This window comes from Zea mays, chromosome 8 (genome assembly GCF_902167145.1).
Source record: "Zea mays cultivar B73 chromosome 8, Zm-B73-REFERENCE-NAM-5.0, whole genome shotgun sequence".
In the NCBI taxonomy this organism is placed as follows: Eukaryota; Viridiplantae; Streptophyta; class Magnoliopsida; order Poales; family Poaceae; genus Zea; species Zea mays.
In genome coordinates, this window is record NC_050103.1 from 93,546,648 (window position 1) to 93,565,323 (window position 18,676).

Here is an 18,676-nt window from a genome sequence, read left to right on the forward strand (position 1 = left end):
ACATGATACTCTTTCCACCGCCAGGCGACAGCGACAGTGGCGGCCGACAGTCCGCCCGTCGGCGGCGGGATCGACGACGTCTTCCCCGCGTGGTGGGAGAACAACCTTCGAGCTCGCCCCGTCTTCTTCCCCGTCGACGGAGGAGGAGGAGGCGGGGCAACCAAGGCCAAGCAGGAGGCGGCGCCTCGTCGGCCGTCGAGCGAGTCGACAACGCCAGCGCTCCAACGGGGTGCGCTGAAAGTCGCCTAGAGGGGGGGTGAATAGGGCGAAACTGAAATTCTTAAAAATAATCACAACTACAAGCCGTGTTAGCGTTAGAAATATAATAGAGTCCGCGAGAGATGGTGCAAAACAAATCGCAAGCGAATAATGAAGTGAGACACGCAGATTTGTTTTACCGAGGTTCGGTTCTCTCAAACCTACTCCCCGTTGAGGAGGCCACAAAGGCCGGGTCTCTTTCAACCCTTACCCTCTCTCAAACGGTCCCTCGGACCGAGTGAGCTTCTCTTCTCAAATCACTTGGGAAACAAACTTCCCGCAAGGACCACCACACGATTGGTGTCTCTTGCCTCAATTACAAGTGAGTATTTGATCACAAGAAAGAATGCCAATGAAAAGAAGCGATCCAAGCGCAAGAGCTCAAATGAACACTACAAATCACTCTCTCTAGTCACTAGGGCTTTGTGTGGAGTTGGAAGAGGATTTGATCTCTTTTTGGTGTGCTTTGTAATGAATGCTAGCTCTTGTATAGTGGTTGGAAGCTGGAAAACTTGGATGCAATGAATGGTGGGTGGTTGGGGGTATTTATAGCCCCAACCACCAAACTAGCCATTTGGTGAGGCTGTCTGTTCGATGGCGCACCGGACAGTCCGGTGCACACCGGACATGTCCGGTGCGACAGCCACGTCACCAAAGCCGTTGGGATTCGACCGTTGGAGCTCTGTCTCTGGGCCCGCCTTGATGTCCGGTGGCGCACCGGACATGAACTGTAGATTGTCCGGTGCGCCTGCTCCCGCGTGCCTGACGACTGCGCGCTTCTGGCGCGCAGTAAATGTGTCGCAGGTAGCCATTGGCGCCGAAATAGCCGTTGCCCCGCTGTTACACCGGACAGTCCGGTGTACACCGGACAGTCCGGTGAATTTTAGCGGAGCAACCGAAGTGAATTCCCGAAGCTGGCGAGTTCCTGAGGCCGCTCTTCCTTGGAGCACCGGACATGTCCGGTGTACACCGGACAGTCCGGTGAATTATAGCGGAGTGGCCTCTGGAAATTCCCGAAGGTGAGCAGTTTGGAGTTGGAGTCCTCTGGTGCACCGGACATGTCCGGTGGCACACCGGACAGTCCGGTGCGCCAGACCAGAGGTGCCTTCCGTTGTCCTTTGCTCCTTTGTTGAACCCAATACTTGGTCTTTTTATTGGCTAAGTGTGAACCTTTGGCACCTGTATAACTTATACACTAGAGCAAACTAGTTAGTCCAATATTTGTGTTGGGCAATTCAACCACCAAAATTAATTAGGGACTAGGTGTAAGCCTAATTCCCTTTCAATCTCCCCCTTTTTGGTGATTGATGCCAACACAAACCAAAGCAAATGTAAAAGTGCATAATTGAACTAGTTTGCATAATGTAAGTGCAAAGGTTGCTAGGAATTGAGCCAATATAAATACTTACATGATGTGCATGGATTGTTTCTTTGTTTTTAACATATTGGACCACATTTGCACCACATGTTTTGTTTTTGCAAATCTTTTTGTAAATTCCTTTTTAAAATCCTTTTGCAAGATAGTCAAAGGTAAATGAATAAGATTTTTGCAAAGCATTTTCAAGATTTGAAATTCTCTCCCCTTGTTCCAAATGCTTTTCCTTTTGACTAAACAAAACTCCCCCTCAAATAAATTCTCCTCTTAGTGTTCAAGAGGGGTTTAAGATATCAAGTTTTGAAAATACTACTTGCTCCCCCTTTAGAACACAAAGAGATACCAATTTGAAATTTTCCAATTGAAAACTATTAATTTTAAAATTAGGGTGGTGGTGTGGTCCTTTTGCTTTGGGCTCATACTTTCTCCCCCTTTGGCATGAATCGCCAAAAACGGATACTTTGAGTGAGATATAAGCCCTTTCCTAACTACTTTCTCCCCTTTGGCAAATAAAACATATGAGTGAAGATTATACCAAAGACGGAGAGTGATGCGGAGCGACGGCGAAGGATGAGTAGTAGAGTGGAGTGGAAGCCTTTTTCTTCGCCGAAGACTCCAATTCCCTTTCAATATACCTATGACTTGGTTTGAAATACACTTGAAAATACATTAGTCATAGCATATATAAAGGAAACATGATCAAAGGTATATTTATGAGCTATGTGTGCAAATTAGCAAAAGAAGTTCCTAGAATCAGGAATATTGAGCTCATGCCTAAGTTTGGTAAAAGTTTGTTCATCAAGAGGCTTGGTAAAGATATCGGCTAATTGATCTTTGGTATTAATGTATGAAATCTCGATATCCCCTTTTTGTTGGTGATCCCTAAGAAAATGATACCGAATGGCTATGTGTTAAGTGCGGCTATGCTCAACGGGATTATCCGCCATGCGGATTGCACTCTCATTATCACATAGAAGAGGAACTTTGGTTAGTTTGTAACCGTAGTCCCGCAGGGTTTGCCTCATCCAAAGTAATTGCGCGCAACAATGGCCTGCGGCAATGTACTCGGCTTCGGCGGTAGAAAGAGAGACCGAATTTTGCTTCTTTGAAGCCCAAGACACCAAGGATCTTCCCAAGAACTGGCAAGTCCCCGATGTGCTCTTCCTATTAATCTTACACCCCACCCAATCGGCATCCGAGTAACCAATCAAATCAAATGTGGATCCCCGAGGGTACCAAAGCCCAAACTTAGGAGTATGCGCCAAATATCTCAAGATTCGTTTTACGGCCGTAAGGTGGGATTCCTTAGGGTCAGAATGGAATCTTGCACACATGCAAACGGAAAGCATAATGTCCGGTCGAGATGCGCATAAATAAAGTAATGAACCAATCATCGACCGGTATACCTTTTGATCCACGGATTTACCTCCTGTGTCGAGGTCAAGATGCCCATTGGTTCCCATGGGTGTCTTGATGGGCTTGGCATCCTTCATTCCAAACTTGCTTAGAATGTCTTGAGTATACTTGGTTTGGCTAATGAAAGTGCCCTCTTGGAGTTGCTTGACTTGGAATCCTAGAAAATATTTCAACTCCCCCATCATAGACATCTCGAATTTTTGTGTCATGATCCTACTAAATTCTTCACAAGTAGATTCGTTAGTAGACCCAAATATGATATCATCAACATAAATTTGGCATACAAACAAATCATTGTCAAGAGTTTTAGTGAACAAAGTAGGATCGGCCTTGCCGACTTTGAAGCCATTTGCAATAAGGAAATCTCTAAGGCATTCATACCATGCTCTTGGGGCTTGCTTGAGCCCATAAAGCGCCTTAGAGAGCCTATAGACATGGTTAGGGTACTTACTATCTTCAAAGCCGGGAGGTTGCTCAACGTAGACCTCCTCCTTGATTGGTCCATTGAGGAAGGCACTCTTCACGTCCATTTGATAAAGCTTGAAGCCATGATAAGTAGCATAGGCTAATAATATGCGAATTGACTCAAGCCTAGCTACGGGTGCATAGGTTTCACCGAAATCCAAGCCTTCGACTTGTGAATACCCCTTGGCCACGAGTCGAGCTTTGTTCCTTGTCACCACACCATGCTCGTCTTGTTTGTTGCGGAAGACCCACTTGGTTCCTACAACATTTTGGTTAGGACGTGGAACTAAATGCCATACCTCGTTCCTTGTGAAATTGTTGAGCTCCTCTTGCATCGCCATCACCCAATCCGAATCTTGAAGTGCTTCCTCTACCCTGTGTGGCTCAATAGAGGAAACAAAAGAGTAATGTTCACAAAAATGTGCAACACGAGATCGAGTGGTTACCCCCTTATGAATGTCGCCGAGGATGGTGTCGACGGGGTGATCTCGTTGTATTGCTTGGTGGACCTTTGGGTGTGGCGGCCTTGGTTGTTCATCCTCCTTGTCTTCATCATTTGCATCTCCCCCTTGATCATTGCCGTCATCTTGAGGTGGCTCATCTCTTTGATCTTTACCTTCATCAACTTGAGCCTCGTCCTCATTTTGGGTTGGTGGAGACGCTTGCGTTGAGGAGGATGGTTGATCTTGTGCATGTGAAGGCTCTTCGGATTCCTTACGACACACATCCCCAATGGACATGTTCCTTAGCGCTATGCACGGAGCCTGTTCTTCACCTATCTCATCAAGATCAACTTGCTCTACTTGAGAGCCGTTAGTTTCATCAAACACAACGTCACAAGAAACTTCAACAAGTCCTGAGGACTTGTTAAAGACTATATATGCCCTTGTGTTTGAGTCATATCCTAGTAAAAAGCCTTCTACAGTTTTAGGAGCAAATCTAGATTTTCTACCTCTTTTAACAAGAATAAAGCATTTGCTACCAAAAACTCTAAAATATGAAATATTGGGCTTTTTACCGGTTAGGAGTTCATAGGATGTCTTCTTGAGGATTCGGTGTAGATATAACCGGTTGATGGCGTAGCAGGCGGTGTTGACCGCCTCGGCCCAAAACCGATCTGGTGTCTTGTACTCATCAAGCATGGTTCTTGCCATGTCCAATAGAGTTCGATTCTTCCTCTCCACTACACCATTTTGTTGTGGGGTGTAGGGAGAAGAGAACTCATGCTTGATGCCCTCTTCCTCAAGAAAGCCTTCAATTTGAGAGTTCTTGAACTCCGTTCCATTGTCGCTTCTAATTTTCTTGATCCTTAAGCCAAACTCATTTTGAGCCCGTCTCAAGAATCCCTTTAAGGTCTCTTGGGTATGAGATTTTTCCTGCAAAAAGAATACCCAAGTGAAGCGAGAATAATCATCCACAATAACTAGACAGTACTTACTCCCGCCGATGCTTATGTAAGCGATCGGGCCGAATAGGTCCATGTGTAGGAGCTCCAGTGGCCTGTCACTAGTCATGATGTTCTTGTGCGGATGATGAATCCCAACTTGCTTTCCTGCTTGGCATGCGCTACAAATCCTGTCTTTCTCAAAATGAACATTTGTTAGTCCTAAAATGTGCTCTCCCTTTAGAAGCTTATGAAGATTCTTCATCCCAACGTGGGCTAGTCGGCGATGCCAGAGCCAACCCAAGTTAGTCTTAGCAATTAAGCATGTGTCGAGTTCAGCTTTATCAAAATCTACCAAGTATATCTGACCCTCTAACACACCCTTAAATGCTATTGAATCATCACTTCTTCTAAAGACAGTGACACCTACATCAGTAAAGAGACAGTTGTAGCCCATTTGACATAATTGAGATACAGAAAGCAAATTGTAATCTAGAGAATCTACAAGAAAAACATTGGAAATAGTATGGTCAGGTGATATAGCAATTTTACCCAATCCTTTGACCAAACCTTGATTTCCATCCCCGAAAGTGATAGCTCATTGGGGATCTTGGTTTTTCTCATATGAGGAGAACATCTTCTTCTCCCCTGTCATGTGGTTTGTGCACCCGCTGTCGAGTATCCAACTTGAGCCTCCGGATGCATAAACCTACAAAACAATTTTAGTTCTTGACTTTAGGTACCTAAACGGTTTTGGGTCCTTTGGCATTAGAAACAAGAACTTTGGGTACCCAAACACAAGTCTTGGAAACCTTGTGTTTGCCCTCAATAAACTTGGCAACTACTTTGCCGGATTTGTTAGTCAAAACATAAGATGCATCAAAAGTTTTAAATGAAATGCTATGATCATTTGATACAATAGGAGTTTTCTTTCTAGGCAACTTGGCACGGGTTGGTTTCCTAGAGCTAGATGTCTCACCCTTATACATAAAAGCATGGTTAGGGCCAGAGTGAGACTTCCTAGATTGAGTTCTCCTAATTTTGCTCTCGGGATAACCGGCAGGGTACAAAATGTAACCCTCGTTATCCTGAGGCATGGGAGCCTTGCCCTTAACAAAGTTAGACAAGTTCTTAGGAGGGGCATTAAGTTTGACATTGTCTCCCCTTTGGAAGCCAATGCCATCCTTGATGCCAGGGCGTCTCCCATTATAGAGCATACTTCTAGCAAATTTAAATTTTTCATTTTCTAAGTTATGCTCGGCAATTTTAGCATCTAATAATGCTATATGATCATTTTGTTGTTTAATTAAAGCCATGTGATCATGAATAGCATTGATATCAACATCTCTACATCTAGTACAAATAGAAGTGTGCTCAACGATAGATGTAGAGGGTTTGCAGGATTTTAATTCTACAACCTTAGCATGCAACATATCATTCTTAGTTCTAAGGTCGGAAATAATAGTATTGCAAACATCAAAATCTTTAGCCTTAGCAATCAAATTTTCATTCTCTACTCTGAGGCTATCAAGAGAAACATTCAACTCATCAATCCTAGCAAGCAAATCAACATTATCATTTCCAGGATAGGAAGTTGAATCAATACAAACATGAGAATCAACCTTAACAATTAGTTTAGCATTTTCATTTCTAAGGTTGGCTATAGTGTCATGGCATGTGCTTAGCTCACTAGATAACTTGTCACATTTTTCTACCTCTAGAGCATAAGCATTCTTAACCTTAACATGTTTCTTATTTTCCTTGATTAGGAAGTCCTCTTGGGAGTCCAAGAGATCATCCTTTTCATGGATGGCACTAATTAGCTCATTTAATTTTTCCTTTTGTTCCATGTTAAGGTTGGCAAAAAGGATACGCAAATTATCTTCTTCACCACTAGCATTATCATCACTAGAAGATTCATATTTAGTGGAGGATTTAAATTTAACCTTCTTCCTTTTGCCGTCCTTTGCCATGAGGCACTTGTGGCCGACGTTGGGGAAGAGAAGTCCCTTGGTGACGGCGATGTTGGCGGCGTCCTCGTCGTCGGAGGAGGAGTCGGTGGAGCTTTCGTCGGAGTTCCACTCGCGGCACACGTGGGCATCACCGCCCTTCTTCTTGTGGTACCTCTTCTTTTCTCTCCTCTTGCCCTTCTTGTCGTTATCCCTGTCACTGTCACTTGATAATGGACATTTAGCAATAAAGTGACCGGTCTTACCACACTTGTAGCAAACCTTCTTGGAACGGGATTTGTAATCCTTCCCCTTCCGTTGCTTGAGGATTTGCCGAAAGCTTTTGATGATTAAGGCCATCTCCTCATTGTCGAGCTTGGAGGCGTCAATTGGTTGTCTACTTGGTGTAGACTCCTCCTTCTCCTCCGTCGCCTTAAATGCCACCGGTTGCGCCTCGGACGTGGAGGGTTCATCAAGCTCGTTGATTTTTTTGAACCTTTAATCATACATTCAAAGCTCACAAAATTCCCGATAACTTCCTCGGGGGTCATTAGTGGGTATCTAGGATTACCACGAATTAATTGAACTTGAGTGGGGTTAAGGAAAATGAGAGATCTTAGAATAACCTTAACCACCTCGTGGTCGTCCCACTTTTTGCTCCCGAGGTTGCGCACTTGATTCACCAAGGTTTTGAGCCGGTTGTACATATCTTGTGGCTCCTCCCCTTGGCGAAGACGGAAGCGACCGAGCTCCCCCTCGATCGTTTCCCGCTTGGTGATCTTGGTGAGTTCATCACCCTCGTGCGCGGTCTTGAGTAGGTCCCAAATCTCCTTTGCATTCTTCAACCCTTGCACTTTGTTGTATTCCTCCTTACTTAGAGAGGCGAGGAGTATGGTTGTGGCTTGGGAGTTGAAGTGCTCGATTTGGGCCACTTCGTCCGTATCATAATCCTCATCCCCTATGGATGGTACCTGTGCTCCAAACTCAACAACATTCCATATACTTTTGTGGAGTGAGGTTAGATGAAATTTCATTAAATCACTCCACCTAGCATAATCTTCGCCATCAAAAGTTGGCGGTTTGCCTAATGGAACGGAAAGTAATGGAGTATGTCTAGATGTACGGGGATAGTGTAAAGGGATCTTACTAAACTTCTTGCGCTCTTGGCGCTTAGAAGTTACGGACGGTGCATCAGAGTCGGAGGTAGATGTTGATGAAGTGTCGGTCTCGTAGTAGACCACCTTCCTCATCCTCTTGTGCTTGTCGCCTTTCCGATGCGACTTGTGGGAAGAAGATTTTTCCTTCTTCTCCTTGTGGTGTGAGGAAGAAGATCTTTTCTCCTTCCGTTTGGAGGAGTCCTTCTTCTTCTCCTTCCTCTTGGTGCGGGACTCTTCCGATGAAGTGCTCCCTTGGCTCATAGTGGGCTTGTCGCCGGTCTCCATCTCCCTCTTGGTGTGATCTCCCGACATCACTTCGAGCGGTTAGGCTCTAATGAAGCACCGGGCTTCGATACCAATTGAAAGTCTCCTAGAGGGGGGGGGGTGAATAGGGCGAAACTGAAATTCTCAAAAATAATCACAACTACAAGTCGGGTTAGCGTTAGAAATATAATAGAGTCCGCGAGAGAGGGTGCAAAACAAATCGCAAGCGAATAATGAAGTGAGACACGCGGATTTGTTTTACCGAGGTTCAGTTCTCTCAAACCTACTCCCCGTTGAGGAGGCCACAAAGGCCGGGTCTCTTTCAACCCTTACCCTCTCTCAAACGGTCCCTCGGACCGAGTGAGCTTCTCTTCTCAAATCACTTGGGAATCAAACTTCCCGCAAGGACCACCACACGATTGGTGTTTCTTGCCTCAATTACAAGTGAGTATTTGATCACAAGAAAGAATGCCAAAGAAAAGAAGCGATCCAAGCGCAAGAGCTCAAATGAACACTACAAATCACTCTCTCTAGTCACTAGGGCTTTGTGTGGAGTTGGAAGAGGATTTGATCTCTTTTTGGTGTGCTTTGTAATGAATGCTAGCTCTTGTATAGTGGTTGGAAGCTGGAAAACTTGGATGCAATGAATGGTGGGTGGTTGGGGGTATTTATAGCCCCAACCACCAAACTAGTCGTTTGGTGAGGCTGTCTGTTCGATGGCGCACCGGACAGTCCGGTGCACACCGGACATGTCCGGTGCGACAACCACGTCACCAAAGCCGTTGGGATTCGACCGTTGGAGCTCTGTCTCTGGGCCCGCCTTGATGTCCGGTGGCGCACCGGACATGAACTGTAGATTGTCCGGTGCGCCTGCTCCCGCGTGCCTGACGACTGCGCGCTTCTGGCGCGCAGTAAATGTGTCGCAGGTAGCCGTTGGCGCCGAAATAGCCGTTGCCCCGCTGTTACACCGGACAGTCCGGTGTACACCGGACAGTCCGGTGAATTTTAGCGGAGCAACCGAAGTGAATTCCCGAAGCTGGCGAGTTCTTGAGGCCGCTCTTCCTTGGAGCACCGGACATGTCCGGTGTACACCGGACAGTCCGGTGAATTATAGCGGAGTGGCCTCTGGAAATTCCCGAAGGTGAGCAGTTTGGAGTTGGAGTCCTCTGGTGCACCGGACATGTCCGGTGGCACACCGGACAGTCCGGTGCGCCAGACCAGAGGTGCCTTTCGTTGTCCTTTGCTCCTTTGTTGAACCCAATACTTGGTCTTTTTATTGGCTAAGTGTGAACCTTTGGCACCTGTATAACTTATACACTAGAGCAAACTAGTTAGTCCAATATTTGTGTTGGGCAATTCAACCACCAAAATTAATTAGGGACTAGGTGTAAGCCTAATTCCCTTTCAGGCGCGCCGGGCATCGGCCTCGCGCTTAAGACGAAGACGAGCGCTGTCCCCCCGCGACACGTCAATCCCGAGCAAACGGACGACGCCAGCACGCTCGCGAAAGGCTTGCTGGGTGTCGCCCTCGTACCTGAGACGACGGTGCAGTCAGCCCTCGACGTGACCTCATCACCGCCCGTCGACCAAGAGGTATCGACCGATTCCCATCCCACGCCTCTCAAATATAGCCTCGACCCGCCTAGCGGCTTCACTTTGGCAGACGCTCTCGTAGAGGCGAATCCGAACCCTCTGGGGTTTCGTATGCGGTCACCTTGGGACCGGCTGACGGACGTCTCGACCTACGGGCCCTCTGGGTCCAAGGAAGACGACGAGCCTAGCTTCTGTTGGGATTTCTCCGGACTTGGCAACCCCGATGCCGTGCGGGACCTCATGACCGCATGCGACTACTGCCTTTCCGACTGTTCCGACGGTAGCCGTAGCCTCGGCGACGAGGACTGCGGCCCGAGCCGCGAATGTTTCCACGTCGATCTAGGGGGTCCCCCGAAGGCAACCATCTCGGCATGCCGGAGGATGGTGATCCCCCTAGGCCGGTGCCTCGCATTGACATCCCGCGGGAGCTAGCTGTGGTCCCCGTTCCGGCGGGGGGTCACGACCCACAACTCGAGCAAATCCGCGGGGTGCAAGCCAGGCTCGACGAGGGAGCAGGAGCGCTTGAGCCAATCCGTCGGGACGTCGGGCAGGCATGGGCGGGCCAACCTCTGGTTGGAGAAATGCGTCATCTACCCCAGGGCTTCCAGCACCGCATCGCCGACGATGTCAGGGTCAGGCCGCCACCCGCATCCAGTGGGGTCGGCCAGAACCTGGCTGCAGCAGCAATGCTCCTCCGCGCGATGCCGGAGCCATCAACCACCGAGAGGCGGCGAATCCAGGGAGAGCTCAAGGATCTCCTGGAGGGCGCCGCGGTCCGGCGGGCCGAGAGCTCCGCCTCCTGAAGGCAGGGGTACCCCTCGGAACATCATGCAGCGACTTCCCAATTCATGCGGGAAGCCTCGGTCTACACCGGGCGCACGCGCAACACAGCGCCTGCGGCCCCGGGTCGCCTCGGCAACGAGCACCATCACCGCGGTCGTCGGGCCCACCTCGACGAGAGGGTGCGCCAAGGCTACCACCCCAGGCGTGGGGGACGCTACGACAGCGGGGAGGATCGGAGTCCCTCGCCCGAACCACCCGGTCTGCAGGCCTTCAGCCGGGCCATACGACGGGCGCCGTTCCCGACCCGGTTCCGACCCCCGACTACTATCACAAAGTACTCGGGGGAGACGAGACCGGAACTGTGGCTCGCGGACTACCGTCTGGCCTGCCAACTGGGTGGAACGGACGATGACAACCTCATCATCCGCAACCTCCCCCTGTTCCTCTCCGACACCGCTCGCGCCTGGTTGGAGCACCTGCCTCCGGGGCAGATCTCCAACTGGGACGACCTAGTCCAAGCTTTCGCCGGCAATTTCTAGGGCACGTACGTGCGCCCCGGGAACTCCTGGGACCTCCGAAGCTGCCGGCAACAGCCGGGAGAGTCTCTCCGGGACTACATCCGGCGATTCTCGAAGCAGCGCACCGAGCTGCCCAACATCACCGACTCGGATGTCATCGGCGCGTTCCTCGCCGGCACCACCTGCCGTGACCTGGTGAGCAAGCTGGGTCGCAAGACCCCCACCAGGGCGAGCGAGCTGATGGACATCGCCACCAAGTTCGCCTCCGGCCAGGAGGCGGTCGAGGCCATCTTCCGGAAAGACAAGCAGCCCCAGGGCCGCCCATCAGAAGATGCCCCCGAGGCGTCAGCTCAGCGCGGCGCCAGGAAGAAGGGCAAGAAGAAGTCGCAAGCGAAACGCGACGCCGCCGACGCGGACCTTGTTGCCGCCGCCGAGCACAAGAACCCTCGGAAACCCCCCGGAGGTCCCAACCTCTTCGACAAGATGCTCAAGGAGCCGTGCCCCTATCACCAGGGGCCCGTCAAGCACACCCTTGAGGAGTGCGTCATGCTTCGGCGCCACTTCCACAGGGCCGGGCCACCCGCGGAGGGTGGCAGGGCCCGCGACGACGACAAGAAGGAAGATCACCAGGCAGGAGAGTTCCCCGAGGTCCGTGACTGCTTCATGATCTACGGCGGGCAAGCGGCGAACGCCTCGGCTCGGCACCGCAAGCAAGAGCGCCGGGAGGTCTGTTCGGTGAAGGTGGCGGCGCCAGTCTACCTAGACTGGTCCGATAAGCCCATCACCTTCGACCAAGCCGACCACCCCGACCATGTGCCGAGCCCGGGGAAATACTCGCTCGTTGTCGACCCCGTCATCAGCGACGTCAGGCTCACCAAGGTCCTCATGGACGGAGGCAGCAGCCTCAACATCATCTACGCCGAGACCCTCGGGCTTCTGCGTATCGATCTGTCCTTGATCCGGGCGGGCGTTGCGCCTTTCCATGGGATCATCCTCGGGAAGCGCATCTAGCCCCTCGGACAACTCGATCTTCCCGTCTGCTTCGGAACACCCTCCAACTTCCGAAGGGAGACCCTGACGTTCGAGGTGGTCGGGTTCCGAGGAACCTACCACGCGGTATTGGGGAGGCCCTGCTATGCGAAGTTCATGGCCGTCCCCAACTACACCTACCTCAAGCTCAAGATGCCGGGCCCCAACGGGGTCATCACCGTCGGTCCCACGTACAAACACGCGTTCGAATGCGACGTGGAGTGCGTGGAGTACGCCGAGGCCCTCGCCGAGTCCGAGGCCCTCATCGCCGACCTGGAGAGCCTCTCTAAGGAGGTGCCAGACGTGAAGCGTCATGCCGGCAATTTCGAGCCAGCGGAGACGGTTAAGTCCATCCCCCTCGACCCCAGCAGCGACGCTTCCAAGCAAGTCCGGATCGGCTCCGGGCTCGATCCCAAATAGGAAGCAGTGCTCGTCGACTTTCTCCGTGCGAACGCCAACGTCTTCGCGTGGAGTCCCTCGGACATGCCCGACATACCGAGGGATGTCGCCGAGCACTCGCTGGACATCCGAGCTGGAGCCCGACCCGTCAAGCAGCCTCTGCGCCGATTCGACGAGGAGAAGCGCAGAGCCATAGCCGAGGAGATCCACAAGCTAATGGCGGCAGGGTTCATCAAAGAGGTATTCCATCCCGAATGGCTTGCCAACCCTGTGCTTGTGAGAAAGAAAGGGGGAAATGGCGGATGTGTGTAGACTACACTGGTCTGAACAAAGCATGTCCGAAGGTTCCCTACCCTTTGCCTCGCATCGATTAGATCGTGGATTCCACTGCTGGGTGCGAAACCCTGTCTTTCCTCGATGCCTACTCAGGGTATCACCAAATCAGGATGAAAGAGTCCGACCAGCTCGCGACTTCTTTCATCACACCCTTCGGCATGTACTGCTATGTCACCATGCCGTTCGGCTTGAGGAATGCGGGCGCGACGTACCAGCGGTGCATGAACCATGTGTTCGGCGAACACATTGGCCGCACGGTCGAGGCCTACGTCGATGACATCGTAGTCAAGACGAGGAAAGCCTCTGACCTCCTTTTTGACCTTAAAGTGACATTCCGATGTCTCAAGGCGAAAGGCGTCAAGCTCAATCCCAAAAAGTGTGTCTTCGGGGTGCCCCGAGGCATGCTCTTGGGGTTCATCGTCTCCGAGCGGGGCATCGAAGCCAACCCGGAGAAGATCGCAGCCATCACCAGCATGGGACCCATCAAGGACTTGAAAGGCGTACAGAGGGTCATGGGATGTCTCGCGGCTCTGAGCCGTTTCATCTCACGCTTCGGCGAAAGAGGTCTACCCCTGTACCGCCTCTTAAGGAAGGTCGAGCGCTTCACTTGGACTCCTGAGGCCGAGGAAGCCCTCGGGAACCTGAAGGCGCTCCTCACGAAGGCGCCTATCCTGGTGCCCCCAGCTGCCGGAGAAGCCCTCTTGGTCTACGTCGCCGCGACCACTCAAGTGGTTAGCGCCGCGATTGTGGTCGAGAGGCAAGAAGAGGGGCATGCATTGCCCGTTCAGAGGCCAGTCTACTTCATCAGTGAGGTGCTGTCCGAGACCAAGATTCGCTACCCACAAATCCAGAAGCTGTTGTACGCGGTGATCCTGACGCGGCGAAAGTTGCGACACTACTTCGAGTCTCATCCGGTGACGGTGGTGTCATCCTTCCCCCTGGGAGAGATCATCCACTCCCGAGAGGCTTCGGGTAGGATCGCGAAGTGGGCGGTGGAGATCATGGGCGAGACGATCTCGTTCGCCCCCCGGAAAGCCATCAAGTCCCAGGTCCTAGCGGACTTCGTGGCTGAATGGGCCGACACCCAGCTCCCGACGGCTCCGATCCAACCGGAGCTTTGGACCATGTTTTTCGACGGGTCGCTGATGAAGACAGGGGCCGGCGCAGGCCTCCTCTTCGTCTCGCCCCTCGGGAAGCACCTACACTACGTGCTACGCCTCCACTTCCCGGCGTCCAACAATGTGGCGGAGTACGAGGCTCTGGTAAACGGGTTGCGAATCGCCATCGAGCTAGGGGTCTGACGCCTCGACGCTCGCGGTGACTCGCAGCTCGTCATCGACCAAGTCATGAAGAACTCCCACTACCGCGACCTGAAGATGGAAGCCTACTGCGATGAGGTTCGGCGCCTGGAAGACAAGTTCTACGGGCTCGAGCTCAACCACATCGCCCGACGCTACAACGAGACTGCGGACGAGCTGGATAAGATAGCCTCGGGACGAACAACAGTTCCCCCGGACGTGTTCTCCCGAGACCTGCATCAACCCTCTGTCAAGCTCGAGGACACGCCCGAGCCCGAGGCACCTTCGGCTCCGCCCGAGGCACCCTCGGCTCAGTTCGAGGTACCCTCGGCCCAGCCCGAGGTACCCTCGGCACGGTCCGAGGTACCCTCGGCTCAGCCCAAGGTACCCTCGGCCCCCGAGGGCGAAACGCTGCGCGTCGAGGGGGAGCAAAGCGGGGTCACGCCTGATCAAAACTGGCAGACCCCGTACCTGCAATATCTCCACCAAGGAGAGCTACCCCTTGACCGAGCCGAAGCTTGGCGGTTGGCGCGGCGCGCCAAGTCTTTCGTCTTGCTGGGGGATGGGAAGGAGCTGTACCACCGCAGCCCCTCAGGCATCCTCCAGCGGTGTATTTCTATCGCCGAAGGCCAGCAGCTCTTGCAAGAGATACACTCGGGGGCTTGCGGCCATCACGCAGCACCTCGAACCCTCGTTGGAAACGCCTTCCGACAAGGATTCTATTGGCCGACGGCGGTGGCCGACGCTACTAGAATTGTCCGCACCTGCGAAGGGTGTCAGTTCTACGTGAGGCAGACCCACCTGCCCGCTCAAGCTCTGCAGACAGTACCCATCACCTAGCCGTTTTCTATGTGGGGTCTAGACCTCGTTGGCCCCTTGCAGAAGGCACCCGGGGGCTACACGCACCTGTTGGTCGCCATCGATAAATTCTCCAAGTGGATCAAGGTCCGACCCCTAAACAGCATCAGGTCCGAGCAGGCGGTGGCGTTCTTCACCAACATCATCCACCGCTTTGGGGTCCCGAACTCCATCATCACTGACACGGTACCCAGTTCACCGGCAGAAAGTTCCTGGACTTCTGCGAGGATCACCACATCCGGGTAGACTGGGCTGCCGTGGCTCACCCCATGACGAATGGGCAAGTGGAGCGGGCCAACGACATGATCCTGCAAGGACTCAAGCCTCGGATTTACAACGACCTCAACAAGTTCGGCAAGCGGTGGATGAAGGAACTCCCCTCGGTGGTCTAGAGTCTGAGGAAAACGCCGAGCCGAGCCACGGGCTTCACACCGTTCTTTCTAGTCTATGGGGTCGAGGCCATCTTGCCCACAGACCTAGAATACGGTTCCCCGAGAGCGAGGGCCTACACCGACCAAAGCAACCAAGCCAACCGAGAAGACTCACTGGACCAACTGGAGGAGGCTCGGGACATGACCTTACTTGTAATACCCAATTTGTAATTTGCAAGAGCTAATATCAAAGGAAGAAACAAGTTCACTTTATCTATGTGGGAGTTTGAACTTTTTTGCCATCACATGTGAACCCCATATTTTAAAACAGATAATTATAAAATATATGACACTAAATCATTGCATCATGCTGAGATTTTTATTTTGTGTGTATTTTGTGACAATATAAAACTAATGTAAAAAGAAATATATTAAAAATCCAAATTTGGAGATTCAACCCTAACTTGCAAGTTGGAGTTTAGAGAAAAGAAAGAAAATATTGGACAGGAAAAAAATGATGAATTCAAATAATGGATCCATCCCACACTAAGGTGTTCAAATATCATGTTTGACCTAAGTCCAAATTTGCCACAAGGATTTGAATTTGAAAATTAAAATGAGAAAAAGGTAATCAGAAAAAGAAAACAAAATGGGAAATAAAATAAAAAAAAGAGAAAACGCTTGCTGGGCCCAAACTTCATTCGGCCCATTGAACCCCCCTCGCGCTGGCCCATTGCCGCGCCTTAGGTAGTGTTTGGTTGAAGAGCCAAGTAGAACGGAACCGTTCTGTTCCAGTTTTGTTGTTGTTTGGTTATAAAGGAACTAGAACGGAATGGCTCCAATTAGGGAATATTCTCCTCAGATCTGGAACCATTCCGCTCCAAAAAATCAACCGGACGGAACCGCTCCGTTCCCATCCCGCTCTCACAGTCACGCTCCGTTCCGTTCACTCTGCAACCAAACAAAAAATAGAGCCGCTCCGTTCCAGATTACCAAACACATAACAGAGCGGCTCCGTTCCTAGAATCAGGGATGGAACGGCTCCGTTCTACTTGGCTCCTCAATCAAACACTACCTTAATCTAGCGCCGACACCTGGGTCCGGAATGTCAGCCACCCTGTGCTCGCTTTCTCTGTTGATCACTGCTCGGTGGGGTCACCATGTCAGGCTTGTCTCCCACGCGAGCTCCACAACAGAACGCCGGATTCGTCGCTCGCCTGTGCGCGGATTCCGCCGCTGCCCGTTCTTCCCTCCCCCGTATCACGCGCGCCGCTGTTGGGCAGTTGCAATCTCCCCTGGACGGGGTCACCTCGCTCGCTTGTGGAGTGGCAGTCACGGCGCTGTGGGACCGTCCGGTCGGCTTCATCGCTTCCTGTGTTCTCGGTCGAAGTCGCCGTAACAGAACCAAACCAAAGCTCGCGTGGATCTCGCCGGCTGTTTCTCACCTCGGACTCTGTCGACCCCTCTATAAAAATCGCGCGGTCGCAGCCCTTTTGGTCGTCCAGCGGCCGGAACAGAGAGAATTCCTCAAGCTTCCTTCCCCAATTCCGAGGCCTCCCTGTTCCCTCCTCCAGTCTGCGCGCATGCCGGGGTGGCCTTCGCTGGATTACCGCCACAGCAGAGAACTCGTGCCGCCATCACACACGTGCCAGGAGCCCCGTTGCGTGGAATCGAGGGAGAAGACTGCCACCTCCATTGAAACTCGACGCCTTGGCGCGGGCGTACCGTACGCACGAAGAACCGGCCATACGGTCGTCCTACCCTCGGAACGGGCGTTGAGGGCACTGCTGGAGGGTGCTGAAGATTTCCGTGGCCGAACGGTGCGACGATTTGGCGTGGAGTACACCGGGAGCCCTCACCGGACTCTGTGGATTCGCCGCGGGCCATACCTCGCCGTGGTCTGCGATACCTGCGCGACAATCCCTGGTAAGAGCTCTACTAACCGAATCGTAGTAGATATCTCGTTATTTCTGCCCATGCGTGTAGAGGATAACGCTGTGGGGAGTACTCGGCGGCTCGACGGCTAGGGCATCGCCGCACGGTGGGGCGCGGCCCGCCTGTGTGTCGGCCAGGGTGGAGAAGACGACCGGGTACCGTTAATCTAGTGGTCAACGGTGGAGATTAGATGAGTGCCGTAGTCGTCCGATCGTATACGTACGTGTAGGATTGGGTCGCGCAGTAATGGGCTCGTGGCCATAGATCGGGGATCCGAGGGCCAGAGTGTCTTGGTGGATCCATCTAATCTGCACCGTTGATGAATCATCCGACGGCTCTAGTACCCCGATACCTCTTCGCCGCGTGCATTTGCTAAAGAAACCCTAGCGAATTTCAATATAAACCCGCCATCCTCGGAGACTGTTTACTGGGTCTTAGGAATTTTACCCTGAAACCCCTGATCTCTCTGGAAATTGAGGCCCAGTCCAATACAGAGTTAAATTGATAAAATGAATTGGAAATTGGATTTTTAATATGAAAATAAACCCTAGAATTTGTATAATTCATAGAAGATGCATATGAACTCCAAATTGATTTGTTCCAGTGGCATTAATTTTGTTTAGATATTATTTATTACCTAGTACCTTTGTCTAACCATGAAACTTGATTTAAAATTATTCACATGAATAACTCTATTCTAGGTATTAAATAACTTCAGAAATTCCTAACTTAACTACCGTAGCTCTGAATTTATTGCTTCTTGTTCCTACGACCTCGTAGATTCGCGTAGATTATTATCACGTAGTTTATTCTTATGTTTGGTGTGATGTTAATTTTGCATATACCATGTTTGTCTGTATGGCTACGTCTAGCAGTGAGGACACGTGTCACTTGAAGATCATCCTGGTACCTGGAATCTCAAGTCTCAGGCAAGTTGTGCCCTTGATCACTTCCTTTTACCCAGCCATGTTCTGATTAATCATAATGATCTGCATAGGTTAATTTTGATGGGACCCAATAGGTTACCCTAGTTTGATTATCTTATACCTTGTTACCACTGAACTTTTTGGGTAGTACTTGCTAGTGCTTTATGTGGTTTTGGGTATGAAGATACATTACTCATGATTATACTTTTGTTATCCGTTGTTATTTATCGTTCATGATAAGATCATTATGTTAATTGGAACATGGAGCGACCACCCGGGAAAACAGTGCTACCACAAGGGTTTAATGGGACGCCCTTGGCTGATTAATTAGGAAAGCTAGTGGAGGACTACCTTACCCGAAA